Raw genomic sequence first — 16,245 nt, forward strand, 5'->3', positions numbered from 1 at the left:
TGTTCCCCTCTCCCGGTTCTTGCCCCGTGCTCGGATTCTTCTTTCACAACATGACTACGGTGGGAGTAGGGTCCTGTGACCGTACGTGCACAGCCTTCCTCGGGTACCCTGCCGTGGGGGGATCAGAACTCAAACCCCATGAAAGTGAATGCCGAAAACGAAAAATGAATGTTTGAAAATGAAGCAGAAAAAATGAGAGCTGGGGCCTTGGGCTCATGGCCCAGAGCTGGAGGAAGGGCCCTGAGGGGTCCTGGGGTCCGGCTGCCCCCCGCCCCCCTGGGGTCCGGCTCCCCTTGGGAGCTGGAAGCTAAACTGCAGGGTCATCCTAGAGCTGGGAGGATATGTAGGCCCTCGCAGGGTCTTACTTAGCTATGCAGACCGCCCCAAGAAAGCTCAGATGGTGGGAACGTCCCTAAAACCCTCAGTCAACTTAGTGGGGTCTTCTGACTGGCTCCCCAGTTTCTCTTTGACACGAGCGAGGTCTGAGATGGAGAATGGCACAGGCACCCGTGTTCCACCAGGCTCTTTCAGCCCTGAAGGCACAGCAGGGGGGCGCTTGGGGAGAGAGAGGTAGGAAGTCCCCCTTCTTGTGAGGGAGGGGAATATTGGCTGAACTGGGTTAGGCTGCAAGGCCCAGGCATCCAACTGGCACCCGAGCAGGGGAAGGGGTCAGAAGGGGAGATACCCCAGGGACTGCTGTGGGGCTGAGGCCTGGGCCTGAGACCTGAGAGTGCCTCAGGAGGAGAGGCAAGGGTGGCCAAGGCGGGAGGAGATGCTGGGTATGTGTGGAAGGTAAAGGAGGCAGGCAAAGAAGGGTGGGCTGGAGGAAAAGGGAAGGGAAACTAAGGGAAAGAGAAGGTGGCCAAGGAGGGGGAGACATGGGGAATTAGGGGGGAATTAGGGAGATTGGATTTGGGCATAGGTGTGGGAGGGATGGTGGAAAGGGAAATGTAACAACTGGTCACAAACCAGAGTGGAAGAAAGGGGTGGGAGAAGAAATCATGAAGCCTGAGAAGTTAGGACCCAAAAAAGGTGAATTATGACATGCAGAGAATTAAGGACTGACAAAGCAGGTTTATGAAAAATCAGACCCTTAAAAAAAAAGATACAGTGGAGGGCGTGAAAAAGACAAGAAGCCCAGGAACCCAGCTTCAATTGTGTTTTCAGTTTCCTGTTACTCGGTCCTTTCTTTCCAATCTCTGGCATTCTCAATCCTTGAGGACAAAAAGCCATCGTGGAAGGAGAACAAGGTGGAAGCTGAACCTAGTACATGATTTAGAGACGTGTTCTTGAGGCAGGGACTGTCTTCATATGTGTGACAGCTCCTCAAGCATAGTAAGCACATTATAGATGTATGTTAAACAGCATGAGAAGACACCAATTTTAGAAACACCAGATGGTCTCTGAATTCAGAAATCAATTATGAAATGAGTTCATGTTATAGGTGCTTTAATCAGCTAACAAGGAAGAGGCAATGAATGAGTTTAAGATAAGATTGTATACAATTTTGAAAGATTATATACAATTCAGTGTTGGAGCTAACTACCAAAGGCAGTGGTATAATGGAAAGAATAGTTTTTGACTCAGAGGTCCTAGCTTTGATTTCTCTGCTACTTAATATCTGGGTTGGAGATGGGAACCTTTGATTTCATTAGTATAGGGAAATATGGATAATGATAAAATATGTATTTTTACATAAATATATGATGTATAATGGAAGTAGGTGACTCAGTGAAGCCCTGGGGAATCAGGAAGACCTGATTTCACATTCAGCCTCAGATACTTATTAGCTATGTGACCCTGGACAACTCATTTAACCTCTGCCTTAATCCAATGGAGAAAGAAAAACAAAGCTACTCCAATATCTTTACCAAGAAAACCCTATGGACAGCGTTGGCATGCTACGCTCCACGGGGTCACAAAGAATTGGACGCAACGGAACAACAACGTAATTTATGAAGCAATGTTAATATATGGTTTTCTAAGTCAACATGTGCCAGGCAGGGATCCTTACAGTCTGGTGGCCCACATTTCAGTTTGACACTACTGGTCTAGTCAATTCCTTTTCTCAATTGAAAGGCAAATAAAAGTTGATTGATGGAATTTTCCTCACCCACAGTCTTCTCAGTCTGATGAAATCACAGGTCAGTCCCAATCCTGATGTATCTATTGTGAAAAATGATTTTTCTTAGTAATCCTCTTGAAGACTCAGAGCTTTACCTCCTCCCCTCCCCCAATTCCTCTTTCTTCCAAAGTTTAGTTTCTTGCTCCTTGTGTTGCCCAGACTTGTCTGGGAAAATGTCTATTCCTCCCTATTGTTAAGACTGGTGATTTAGAAATTGGTGTCTCTTTCACCAGGATTAAGTGACCTAAATCACATACCCCCAGACCCTCATTTTAATATAACCCACCTCCCAGTGTGTTGACTAATCAGAGGTGGTTGTTACCCCTTGGGAATACCTACTCTGAAGGACATATAACTCTATACATACAACATCTAGCCACTTCTGGACTGTCTCCCTTATGTAATTTCCATGCAATGCGTGCTCGTCGCCAGCTTGAGAGAAATTAAAAACATGAACACAACCCAATATTGTTTGTTTCTTTCTTAGAACAAATTCTTCGAGGTGGGCATTACCTCATTCTAAGTAAGTATCTGAAAAGGCCTTAGCCTAAAAGGGCCAAGGTCTCCCATTGCATCCTGGGCTATCTCCAGTCATAATGATGAATATCTGGTCACTGCACCCAGATGGCTCAGGAAAAGAAAGTGAGGCTGGTGACCTTGCACAGCCCTCCTTCACTCAAATCAGAGTCAACTGCAAGTCATGTCATTGTTTCCCTGATGTCATGATCCTCTTTGAAAATGAAGGACAAACGCAGCAACACAGTATACCCCACAGTTTTTCTCAAATTGACCTGAATGTACAATTTATAGTACAGTTGAGAAAAATCTCAAAGAAATTTAACAAAATTTTACATTATTTATATTCCTTTATTATTGCCTTATTTCCCTTTAAGTCAGAGAAAAGTCTCCGAGCAAGATAGCATAGAAAGGACCTGGGCTCTATTCCTACTTTTGTCAATAGTGTTTTTATGACCAAAAAACCCAGGGAGGAGATTAAATCCAAAAATATTCAACTTCCTAGATGTATAGAAATCAAGAAGAATGAGTATTTTTTTAATTTAATTTTTGGGGTCAAATTTTAAATTCCAAACTATCTCCTTCCCCACCTCACACTACAGAAAGCTACCATTGGATATGTATTTAAATTTATATATAAAACCATACTATGCCTACTTCTGCTTATCATTTCCTTCTTTAGAGATGGATAGCACCTTCCTTCATAGGTCTTTTGTAGTTGATTTGAATATTTATAATACTCAGAATAACTTGGTCATTCACAATTGTTCTTCAAACAATGTTCTCTTGGTTCCATGCATTTCAATCTATTTCATGCAAGTCTTTCCATGTTTTTTTCTAAAATCAACCACCTCATCCTTTCTTGTAGTATAGTAGTATTTCATCACAATCATATATCACAACTTATGTAGCCATTCCCCAATTGATGGGCATCCTCTCAACTTCCAGTTCATTGCCACTACAAAGAGAGCTACTATAAATATTTTAGAACATATAAGTTCTTTTCCATTTTCCCTGATCACTTTGGGAAACATACCTATAGCTGAGTCAAAGGGTAACCACAGCTTTATAACTCTTTGGGCATAATTCCACATTGCTCTCAAAAATGTTTGAATCAGTTCACATTTCCACCAGCGGTATATTAGTGTCCCAGTTTTTCCACATCTCTTCTAACAGTTGTCATTTTCCTCTTCTACCATTTTAGCGAATCTGATAGGTCTGAGATTATTACCTCAAAGTTATTTTAATTAATATTTCTCTAATCAATAACGAATTAGAACATTTTTTCATAGGACTATGTATAGTTTTGATTTCTTCATGGAAAAACTGCCTCTTCATATCCTTTGACCATTTATCAACTGGGGAGTGACTCATAGTCTTATAAATTTGACAAAGTTCTCTATATATTTAAGAAATGAGATCTTTATCTGAGAAACTGTCTATAAAGATTTTTTCCCAGTTTTCTGCTTTCTTTCTAATTTTGGCTACAATGGTTTTATTTGTACAACCCCTTTTTTAATTTAATCAAAACTATCCATTTTGCATCCCACAATGCTTTCTATCTCTTGTTTATTTATAAATTCTCTTCCTATCCATAAGTCTGATCGGTAATGTGTTCTATGTTCTACTAATTTTCGTATGATATTTCCATATATATCTAAGTCATATATCCATTTTAACCTTATCTTAGTAAATGGTGTAAGATAATGTACTATATCAAATTTCTTCCAGACTGCTTTCTAGTTTTCCCAACAATTTTTACCAGATAGTGAATTCTTATCCCAAAAGCTTAAATCTTTACATCTATCAAACACAGTGTTACTATAATCATTTACTGCACTGTACTGTGTGTCTACTCTGTCCCACTGTCCCACCATTGTATTTCTTAGCCAGTACCAGAGAGTTTTGATAATTACTGCCATATAGTATAGTTTAAGATCTAGTACTGCTAAACCTCTTTTCTTTACATTTTTTTTCTTATTATTTAAGGAGAGTGAGTATTGAAAGAACAAGACTTTGTACGTTAGGAAATTACTGGTAACCTTTGAGAAAACAGTTTACTATAGCAGCGTGGTGGAATTTGAACACGGACTCCAAAGGATTGAAGAAAAAACCAGCAGGAGTGCTGGGTTCAGATATGAAGCCTTCTTAGTACTTCAGACCCTGGTTTAAGTTACTATATTAGTAATAGAATACTAGGTTAGTAATAGGGTGAAAAATATTTAAACACTAGATTTTTCCTTATGTTTCTGACTTTACCTTACATAAATGTAAGAATTCCAAAAATGCCTTTATATCACATTTCAACCTGTAGCAAATAGTATTATAACATATGTTAACAAAGACCTGATTGAAGTCTTTATGGCTCTTTATTATCCTGGAAACAAGACTACTGGCTGTTAAGGTCATTAGTAGGATGTCTTGCCAGATCAGTGAAATTGCAGTGGAAATTTACTTCATGATGGGTCACTGAACTCATTCCTATGAAGTTTAAAAGATCTGTACAGTTGGTTAACAATTTGTCAACTTTTTATTGTTCTTAACTTAAATTTATTTCTCTTTCTTCTGGGCAAATATCTGGTCCTTTTATTTCAATTCAGCATTTATTAAACAGTATGCAAGGCACTGTACTATTATCCTTATTACTCTAAAATGTACTTTTAAAAATAAAAATTGAATAAAAGAATGACATTTCAAAAATCGCACAAGCTCACTGTGCCATAGTTTATTTGTAAAATAGTAATAATACATGCTTAATACATACCAATATTAACAGGTAAAATTATTTATAAAGCACTTAATTAATCTCATTTAAACTTCATAAAACCCTGGTATTACTAGCCTTTATTGATTAATATTCTCTGTTTTGCAAATAAGGAGATTGAGCTTAGAGTAAGTGATTTGCCTGTGGTAGACAGGCAAAGATAATAAGTACAGGACATAGAACTGCAACACAAGTCTCTTAATTATCAATGCTAACACTCTTTCCACTATGGGTGCTTTAAGGACACAAGTAAGAAATGTGAAAGTACTTTGGAAAATATATAGTGCTAAACAAATGTAATACATTTTTTATTTATGCCAGATGTATGATTATTAGTACTGGGGAGAAATCTAAATACTGAATTTTCTCCTTAAGTTTCTGATTATGTTTTTGGCTTTATCTTATATGAATATGAGTGACAATAATGAAGCATCATAGAAGGACCTTACCTTACCAAAAGAAAACAAGGACATTTATTTTATTCTGATTACCTTTTATAGTGCCTGCTTTAAAAATCTTATCCCATGAATCTTTCTCAAAACTTTCTTTGTACTACACAAAATGGTATGTTTTTATAGAGACTTTTATAGCAATCCCAGAGATGTTTAATAGCATTGTAATTAAACTCCACCTTTCATTGAAGAAACTTATAATTTTCTATCAACAGTTGAGACTCTATACTTTACTAAACTCAGTCTTATGAATTAGCTGAAGTACATGACAATTAAAATGAATATCCTAGAAAAAGAGTTGAGCAGCAGTAGAACTGAGAGTACTAAATATACTGCTAAGGAAAATAAACATTAACAGAACCAGATTATAGCATTTCTTTATATAACATAGATATGAATATTTTGCAGGTCAGATCATGTCCCCTGAATCATAACTACAAGTGGTAAGAACCTAAATTAAAAGCCTGATATAAAATTTTTGCTTTCATATCATTAGCCTATAAAGTAAATATTAATGCTAAAACCACTTTTTTAAAGAGACTCCAGAGTATTGGTGCTACAGTGATGATCACTGCTCCCCTCCCCTCCCAGCCTTCCTAGATTTTTCTGGTGGAAAGAAGTCCTGCTGTCTAATGACAATTTCACTTTGGAAAGAACACAGAGTCCTGAGCATAGCAAGTCATTACATATCTCTTTGATGCCATTTTCCCTACATTATAGCCTATTAGAACACCAGAGGAAATTATGTTGCTGATAGAATGTCATTCAAGTAATGTCCTTTTTTTCTTTTGAAAGTTCCTATGAAGCATTTTTACTAGAAAAATATAGAAAAGCAAAGTCCCAGAAATCATCCCTTTTGTTTTAGTATCTTTTCTTAGAGACTTCAGTTTTACAGTTACTATGGAAACTCCTTCTCTGATGTTCACTTCTGGTGCTACTTCATGTCATGGAGGTATAACTAACCTCAGATTCTCATGAGCCAATGGAGTATTAACTTTGGCAGATGTTTCCAAGGGAGACGGGGTTAGAGTACGGGCCCCCTTGTTTCTGAGACCAGACTTCCTCAGCTGGAAAAGGCTAACAACCAAGTGATGAATGTTTTTTGTTCACAGCAATAAAGGCTGTCTGCTAAAACAGATAGAGGTTGTAATCTCTGTAGGTGGAGGGAGTGCCCCACATTATGAAATCATGGATTCCTGAAGTGTGGAAATAAGTACTTGTAAAAAAGTCTCTGATGTTACCTATGGATACGATTCCAAAGCTGGCCATGAAGACTTGAACTTGTAGCCAGTTTGTTACAAAAGGAAAAATGATCCCTTCAAAAATCACAACTAATTGTCCATGCCCAAATGAAAAATATACAGCATTTCATGGTCTTTTACAACACAGTATATTTGATTTTAAATGATATTCTAATGTAATGAATGGGTAGAGTTTTTACGCACATAGTGGAGTACTTTGAATAGTTCATGTTATGATTCTTTTGCTTTTGTTTTGCAATAGGGGGAAGTGATCACTGCATAAAATGCAAGTTCAGATTTTTTTTTAGTTGACATCAGCATGAAGTGTCCTTTTTGCACGATATCTTTGCTTTTGAAAAAAATTAGAAAGCATTTTGATATCTCAGGATCCCTTACAGGCTTGGAATTTATCATTTATCAGTCTAATGAGATAATCTTTATCAAGTGCTTAGCACAGTGCTTTAAACTAAATAAATGCTTATTCTCTTACACCATATTTTATATATTTCAGTCCTCATTATATACTTCAGCTGCATAATTTTATCAGTCTATCTCAGTACACTTGAGTCTTTGTTTTAAATGCAGCTCTCTGCTACAATAGTCAGATATTCAAACTATAGATTAGATCATCAGATATTACATATTTGCCAGCATATGTGTATATATTTACAAATGTCTATATGTGTGTTTATCCATATATGTGTCTACTTTTGAACTCAGTTTCTTGGTTCTTAACTCAAAATGCTATAAAAATTAGCAACTATATTTATAATGCTTTTTCTCTTTTCCTTCTCCAGATACCAAATTATTTTGTTGCTGAAGCAAATTTGGTCAAAACTTGCTCAATTGACACAAATATATGAGGTAACATAACATATACTTACCAGAAATTGTGTTTACAAATCTGTGCATACTTTAGAATAATCTAGGCAGCTCTAATCTTATTTCAACAGTGCCATTATTGCTCAGGTCAGTTTTGGAGCTCTTCTTTTAGAATGGTCAGTTTGAGACACATAGTTATTTCTTAAAAACCAAAAAACAAAATCGAGATGGATTACCAACCAGAATAGCTTTTGGCTATTTGCAAAACTCAAATCCATCCTCAAAGAAGGAAGATTTGACACCATAGAGGGAAATAGATTCGAAAGAATTTATCTCAGACTTTAATAGCAATTCTAAAAAAAGGAATTCCAAAAAATGTTTTGAATGATAACATTTTAGCAGATTATATTGAAGAGGAAAACATACATTTGCATATACAAGTTCTGGTTGCCATGGCCAAATTATTCATTACTTAAGTCAACCCGCTAGTAATGAACTTCTTTGTATATAGCTAGGCTGCTTCCCAGAAAGTAGATACAGCATCTCATAAGAACCATATTTCAAGGCCACATCCACACAAAGCATCAGAGTAAGACATTATGGAAGATAAGTGCTGAGATGTTAAACCACATCAGTATTTGCTATTGCTCAATGGTTTTTCGGTCATTTTCCAACTCTTTATGACCCCCATTTGGGGGCTTCTTGGCAGAGGTACTGGAGTGGTTTGCCATTTCCTTCTCCAATTCATTTTACTGATGGGAAAACTGAGGTAAACAGGATTAAGTGACTTGCCCAAGGTCACACAGCTAGTAAGTGTCTGAGGTCCCATTCAAATTGTGGTCTTCCTGATGCCCAGTCTGACACCTTATCCATTGTGCCACCTAGTTGCTCCCCACAATAGTATATAGACACACTGAGATTTAACTTTTTAAAAGAAAGCACTTTGTAACCCATTGTAACCATACTAAAGTATTATAATAATATTGCTTTTACTTACTCTAGCACATAGTAAGTCCTCAATATATACTTACTTACCAATTAGTTTTAATCTGTTTTATCTTTGGTACTGAGATGTGGAATTGAATAGTTTGACAGATGCTAAATATACCATTACCAGCTGATTTACTCCAAAGTGTTATTCATTATAATTTTTTGTTTCTACTTTGCATTTTCTTATAATTGTTTGAAATGTGTCTTTCAGTTGCCTATTTAAGTTGCCCATGATTTTTTATGAATTTTAATATTCATAATCTCTCTTTAAAACATAAAGTACTCAGAAATAGATTTCATTTTATTTCTTTAGGCCTACCTTTAGCCAACATGCTTTCCAGAATGAATCATCAGCATGGTTCCAGCAGGGATGAACAGCCTGTAGACTGCATAATGAGTCTGATTCACTGCATACTGCCCATGGCATCCGTACCAGGTAGACAGCTTCTAGATTGAGGTGACCATATTCAGATTCTTCTTGATCAGAAAGTAATAAATCTGGAGGGGAACCTGAAGTTGCCAGGCTAATTACATGTAATAGTCTTCTCCTTTTTTTTCATGGGACCATACTACCTGAGATATAAAACAAGAGAACTAATTTTCCATTGATAACATTCCTAATAACAAAAAAATTTAATTCTGTTCAGTGTAGTCTTATATATTTTATTCTATTTTATTCTAATCCATTGAAAATTGGTGCCCCATATAACATGTTCATGGCAATTCTCAGTAAACTGGAATATTACACTAACCAATATATCTCCTTCCCCAATGTTTTTTAAGTATAGTGGAATGGCCTCACACAACAATAATTGAAAACATCCAAAGGGCTCTTTATTGGCACCAACACTGAAGGCCTTTAAAACTATACAGTAGTTGAGTAGACTTTTGTTACTAGGATGTATTAAACATAGAGTTGTTTTAAGATTTGAACTAAGAATTGGGCTGAACAAAACAATTTGTAGTAATCTTTCAAAAATATTAATTTCCTTCCTTTTATTGCAAAGGCAATTTCCATTGACAAACTGCCATCACTTCATCACCATACTATTATAACTCTGACTATAAACGCTTTACACTAACTGGCAATGAAGCCAGCCACACAATGCAACCCTGATAATACTCAGATAAAATCCCTGCAGCCATACTCTGCCAAACACCTGTGCAGATCCACCCTGCTCTGCTGAGCCTGAAAACATTGTCAGAGTATGTAAGTACAGAAATCACTTTAAGCAGGAATCAGAACTTCAGAAATAAATTTAGAGCAAAGTGTTATTAGGAAATTTCACCTTCCTGGATTCAGATTTTAACATTTTACTTTAATATATATAGTTGCAATGTTAGTTGATCCAGGATCCCATTTAAAATTGATTGCTTGAGTAAATGAATACTTTTCAAATAGATTTTCTTTCAAAACCTTAAAAATCCTCTCCAACTGCTTAAATTTTCCTTACTATTAAAATGAAAATGTTTAAACTCCAAAAAGATTGAGTTTGTTATAAGTTTTAAATATACACAATTCAAAAGTTTTTCAACACTTAAGAGTGTGTTCGTCTTTTGTTGCCGAAGAAGACCATGCCATCAGAGAAATGATGACATGACTTGCACTTGACTTTGTTTTGAGTGAGGGAGGGCTGTGCAGGTCACCAGCCTCACTTCTCCTCCAGAGCCACCTGAATCCAGTGACCAGATATTCATCAGGATGACTGGAGATAACCCAAGATGAGGCAATTGGGGTTAAGTGGCTTGCCCAAGGTCACACAGCTAGTGAGTGTCAAGTGTCTGAGGTGAGATTTGAACTCAGGTCCTTCTGACTCCTGCACTGGTGCTCTATCTGTTGCACCAACTAGCTACCCAGACACTAAAGAGTAATGTAATAAAGAAGAAATTAATTGTAAAAAATTAACCCTAATTAGTTGATATTTTTCAATCAGTCTTAATTGACAACATACCCTTTGACTTAAATATCAACCCACATCTTAGATCAAGCTTCCCTGACTACCAGCCTATGAATTATATCTAGCTGTTAGCATCCTATGACCTACAGACTGACCTACTAGAAGGTTGGTAGAAACAAGATTCTAAATTATCATCAGACCCCAAGCATCCATCTGTGATATAAGCAAAAACTTTTCCAAAGTGAAATCTAAGTCTAATCTAACCTTTTAGGATCAGACCTCCAGGCTCTTACTGCTTCTAGAGGGTAGAGAGAAAGAAAAAGAGAGAGGTTAGTAAAGTTATACAGAAGATCCATTCATGTTTGATGAAGAAAGCTTTTAAAATAAACACAGGCCAGAAATATAAAATTTGAACAGTCTTAGTTTGCCAGCAGAGGAAGGTTGCAACAGGGCCAAACCACTGTCCCTGAAAAAATGGTTGCATTTTTCACGAAATAGACTTTGGGCTGTGAAGGAATTTATGGACATAGTAGAAAGATTATTCATTTACTTAAAAATTTAAGTATATAGCTTCTGCATATTTATAATGATATATTTTACTATTTTGTTTTGAAATTCTGTTTTCAGCCTATGTTCTTAAATTTGTCAGTCTCCTTAATGATCTTTGAGAAAAGAAAAAAAACTATAGGATCCTCCATGTAGAACTGTCTCTCTGTAGATTGTTAATATTCTAATTTAAGGGTATGCTAGTTTTTTATTAGAGAGATAAAATGTGAGTTTGAATAAGTGTCCAGAACTACTGAATTCACATACCTAACTACAAGCCATGTTTAATAACCTTAGCTAGAATAAGGTGAAGGTGATCCCATTGGACTTTTTTCTTTCTACCACTTGGGGAATGCATATGCAGTTTTGTTTGGAAAGGATAGAAGGAATTCTTATGGCCATGTCTTCAGCAATATGTCTTCATTGCAATCAAGGAAAGGCAACCTCTGTAACGCTGACAGGTACAGTGATTGCAGTTCTCACATTTTTTCAGGTGTGATTTGAGGCCTTTCTCCTATTAACAGTTCACGTATCTAGCAAGCATGAGGTTTGTTTTTACTGTTAGTTTCTTCCAAATGTCCAAGGACCTGGAGACACAAGTACCCCCTTCACACCAACCTTGACAGCCTTGCTTCAGGCCCCATTAGTTAAAAAGGAGGCCCTATTTGTTTGAGTGGGTAGAGCAATAAAAACAAGTTTATTCTAAGCAAAAAAGGAACATCAGAATCTTCTCCAATTGGAACATGACAAGTTAGACATGACACTAATATTTCAAAAAGTACTACTTAACAAGGCCTTTGACCTTAAATTTAGGAATCACCTAATTTAGCAAGAAATCAAATCATTAAAAGTTTCACATACAGGCTTCTACCTATTGGTTGACACTAATAATAGACCATCTTTGTGAATTTTAGTCTGCCTAAGAGCACTATATAGATATATTTATGTATCCATATATATTGTATTACATATTTTTATATTATGTAATAGATTGCTATATATGTTATGTGACTATATTGAGATAAATTATTCAAGTTTAACTATTATGCAGCTTGATAGAAATCTCAATCCCAGTATATTTTATTTCAGTTTTTTATACATTATTTATATTTCTTTTCCCATTCTTGCCATTTTCAGTATACAGAATCTACCTTCTGTTTGTTGACTGAAGACATAAAACAGAATGAGACTAATGCATTCTTTATTAGAATCATTATTGTTTATCAACTTGTATGCATTCTTTATCAATAAGAAAAGTAAGATGTTCATATTGAAGAACTACATGTGAGGAGAAAGATAAAAAAATCAGATCATATTCAAATTAAAATTCAAATGTAATAGTCATTGAGGTGTTCAACTGGTTCCCGAACAAGAAGGCAGCAATATGGGTGAGAAAGCATTTAAATCAATACACCTTCCTCTTCTAAAACTGCAAAACTCTACTTCTTCCTGCTCCACACACAATCCCAACCATCATCATCATCCTGAAAAAAAATGATATAATACAATTTATCCCAAAATAGTAATGTTGAACTCTGCATAATGATTCCCACAATAGTTTCCATATTCCTCTTTCTTCCATCAGCTACTGGATGTCTTGGAAATAATCTTTTTTACTCCCATTTCTATTTATAAAAATATTGAGAAGCTACAATATATTCATTACAAAAGGAAAAAGTAATAAAAAGGTCAAATTCTACCTAGCTTAGAAGTCACATCTGTAGGTATAAGCAAATTAATATGCATTTAAAATCCGTTGTACACCAATCATTATAACAGCGTTCGTGTGTAGAGAATATATAAATTATTGTTTTAGGGTTGATATTGCCACACAATATGTAATTTACTTCTTATTAGGAAAGTCATTTTGGATGTTTAGTGAAACTATTGAACTAAAAAAATTACTATTTTGAAAGAAACTTGATTATTTTGTTCCACTTAATAAAGTGAAATGGTGATGGAGTTCTGCAATTGTATGTTCACAGGAAGGAACTTTTTGAAGAAGAAAGTAGGTCACTAGAGACTCGAGAAACCAGACAGTTTCAAGAATGTCAATGAAGCAGTTGAGATGTTGGCAAGAATCATGACCCCAGGAGTACTGCCTTGGAGGCTGAGAACAACTAGTTTATTACTGACATACATTCAAACGGCCATTTAAAGGGCAATTAACTTTTAATGTCAATATATATGGGCAATATGCTGACTGATCTGGATTGCTAGTTCAGCTATATGGAAATCCTACATGTAGCCTCAGAGTTTCTCAGTCTTGACCATTCTTGGTAAGTATACCTAGTCTCATCAATTCTACTTTAATGAAGTATGATTTGTTGCTGTACTCTAAAATTTTTTAAATGCTCTCAGATTCAAGTCAGAAATTTTTTGCTCTTTCTCCTCCCAAGATAGAATAATTTATTTTAGAATCATAATTATAAAATAATTTCAAATAAATTAAAACAAATTAACTTGTTTTTCCACTAATAAAGATATAACTGTACTTTTTTCCAATCCTATTTGTAGCCAAATGGTCATTTCAGTATGAGATAAAGTAAGTAAGAAAAATGAATCCAATAAATAACTTTCTTCAAAAGATGTTTTAGTAATGAATTTGTTATCACTATAGCATATATCCTACCCAAGTATGTCCTGAATTTTATAGATGGAGAAATGGAGTCAGAGGCATATTGAAGAAGGCTTTTAAATTGCTTTAGAGCCATAAAAGTCTAATCAGTCTTCTTTTGTTTCATGGATACTTTCCCCAAAGGCATAAGGCTAAGAAAACTCAAACATTAGGTTTTCCCATAATATCCTATGGGCCAAGAAAAAGAGAATAGGAGAAATAACATGTATTAAATTAATTTTACATCCTGAATATCTGGGCCAATGTTCACTTTTATGGCAAAGTTAAAGAATATTCCTATGATCATGGAGTAAGCCAGTAGTCAAAATGAAATTATTAATTATCTTTCATAAAGGTGTTAGCATTTGCTTACTCAATGAGCCACATGTCTTTCACTAGAGAAATCATTTAATTTTCAAGATGGAGGAAACTTTACAGATAATTTTTCTTCATTTTATTAACTAATTTTCTGTATTATATATGCATATGTAATAAGCATATGTTATTATGAATGATAAAATAAACTTGCCGCCAAAATAAATTGTTATACATAATCTGTATTCCTGGCATTAAAAAGATCTTCTACACTGAGAAAGGTAATTCTTGTAGTATTTCTTGGTCTATTATAGAGAGGTAGTCCAGCAGAATTATCAACATACACATACATAAAGCCTAGCATATTGACAATCAGTAACTTTTGGTTGAATGAATGGATTACAACTTCATTTTCCTGAAATGGAATCCGGTGTAAACCCTATACAGGCTGAAGTTAGTCAGCATAAACATAGGAGCAATAGTATGTTGTTGGCATTTCCCTTACAACTAGGTCAGTTGATGCGGAATGAGGAGAGCCACTGGAACAGGCACATGTAATAGAGAAGGACTCCTGTTGCAATGATACAGTGCAGCCTCAGTGGTCTGAGGTCTTATATCTACTTTTTCTTCCATCTGTGCCCCTGTCTTTTTCTGGCATATCTCCAGAAAGACATACTGGAGGGTTTGTCCTGTGCATATTCCCTAGGATACATCTTGAGTGCTTGTTATCTGTGTGAAGATGCTTTTAGAGGTCTTGACCCTTGGAACACTAGTAAGGCAATTTGTAGTGTAGGTTCTGCTATTAAGTACCTGAAAAAACCTAAGACCCTTCCCCTCTTCTCAAGGCATACTTTTGACAGTGTTCAGAAATCTGGTAAAAGATTAGCATCTGTAATTTGATATTAAATATATTTACTGCTGGGTGACTAACTGCAAGGCAGGTAGTTGATCCTTCACAGCATAATTGATAGAGTGCTGAACTTAGAGGCAAGAGGATCAGTTTGATTCAGTCAGTTAATCTATCAGTTAACCTGTTTTGAGCATTAGGTCAGTCTCCTGTGACTACAAGTTTTAGATGGGTTATCATCTGCTTAGGAGGGGATTCCCACATTTAGAAGGTCACCCTGGTCCTACACATTTTATACATACTTGATGCTTAATAAATGCTTATTGATTTATTTTGACATTTATGTTTATTAACTAATATGAAAACATTTTATTATTCTTTGAAATATAGACATTTTCCATCACTATGTTTAAAATTATATTAATAATCAATAACATTTTGTATTTAACTATCACCTAATGATTTTAATACAAATTACATCCTCTCATTAGGAATTAGACCTAACTAGAAACCAAATTTATTCTGTAACATGAAGATAATAACTCAAGTGTATAGAGACGTTTTTGAGTCAGGAAGGACCGAGTTTGATTCCTCCTGTCTCAGATGCTTGTTATCTCTGTGACCCTGGACACTTAATCTCCTCAGCCTCAGTGTCCTCATCTATAAAATGAAGACAATAACAACACCTCCCTTATAGAACTGCAGGAAGGGTCAAATGAGACAACATGTAAAATTCTTTGCAAACCTTAAAAACATCATATAATTTCTAGCTATTAATATGATTTTTTTTACTTTGCTATAGACTGGATCCATGATTTTATTGGAATAGAAAACTCCCAAAGCAGACCAGCAGCTCTTGAATCTAATAAGCAGAATTACCTGAGGCACTGAGAAGTTAAAAGACTTGCCCATAGTCACCCACAGTAAGTATATGCTAGAGGCTCCACTTTAAGTCCACTTTAAGTCACCCTGACTATAAGTTGTGGGCAGCATGATATGGCAAAAAAAACCCACTGGGTTTGTAATCAGAGGTCCTGGATACAAAATTCTTCCAGAATAATCAAAAGTTGGTAGCTGGTTACTACATAGAGTATATCAAAATAATTATACTC

The 16,245-nt window shown here is 35.7% G+C and overlaps 1 long non-coding RNA gene across 2 annotated transcripts in view; it reads left to right on the forward strand.

The window, feature by feature from the left end:
- The first annotated feature begins 956 nt into the window (after positions 1 to 956).
- LOC140526477 (uncharacterized) overlaps positions 957 to 16,245 on the forward strand; it is a 35,062-nt gene continuing 19,773 nt past the window's right edge. The window contains exons 1-4 of one of the 2 annotated variants that reach the window (XR_011974397.1): positions 957 to 7,962; positions 9,224 to 9,367; positions 13,340 to 13,633; positions 15,936 to 16,056. This is a non-coding gene — a long non-coding RNA (uncharacterized lncRNA). The remainder of the gene's footprint in view (positions 7,963 to 9,223; positions 9,368 to 13,339; positions 13,634 to 15,935; positions 16,057 to 16,245) is intronic. The other variant, XR_011974396.1, reaches the window with a different exon arrangement.

The sequence above is a fragment of the Notamacropus eugenii genome, chromosome 2, assembly GCF_028372415.1.
Source record: "Notamacropus eugenii isolate mMacEug1 chromosome 2, mMacEug1.pri_v2, whole genome shotgun sequence".
Classification (NCBI taxonomy): domain Eukaryota; kingdom Metazoa; phylum Chordata; class Mammalia; order Diprotodontia; family Macropodidae; genus Notamacropus; species Notamacropus eugenii.